Below are 431 nucleotides of genomic sequence, written 5' to 3'. Positions count from 1 at the left end.
GATACAAAGATATTAATAAAAGACATAATTTATTTTTTTATTTTTATTAATTTTTTATAATAATATTTTTTATTATTATTTTTTTATTTTTTGTATGAAAAAAGAAAATAAATTGGAGTTTAATAATCTGTTCTTTCTTATATTTAAATTATCACCAAATAAAATACAAAAATAATAATTTTTGTATTTTTATTTTATGTATTTTATTCTATCTTGTGTTGTGTTATTTTGTTCTCATAATAAAATGTAGTCTTAAAGACATCGTTAAAGCTTTCTATGTATTTTCTTTGATCTATCCAATTTTTCCACAAAGATTGAATTTTTTTTAGTTTAATTTTTATTTAGCTTACATCTTGTATTAACATTTTCATCGTTTTTTTTATTTTTTTTATTTTTAATATTTTTTACATCCTTTTTAATTAGATTAATCA

Source organism: Arachis ipaensis, chromosome B06, assembly GCF_000816755.2.
Source record: "Arachis ipaensis cultivar K30076 chromosome B06, Araip1.1, whole genome shotgun sequence".
In the NCBI taxonomy this organism is placed as follows: Eukaryota; Viridiplantae; Streptophyta; class Magnoliopsida; order Fabales; family Fabaceae; genus Arachis; species Arachis ipaensis.
The sequence above is the reverse complement of the archived record's forward strand: the minus strand, read 5'-3'. Positions refer to the sequence as shown.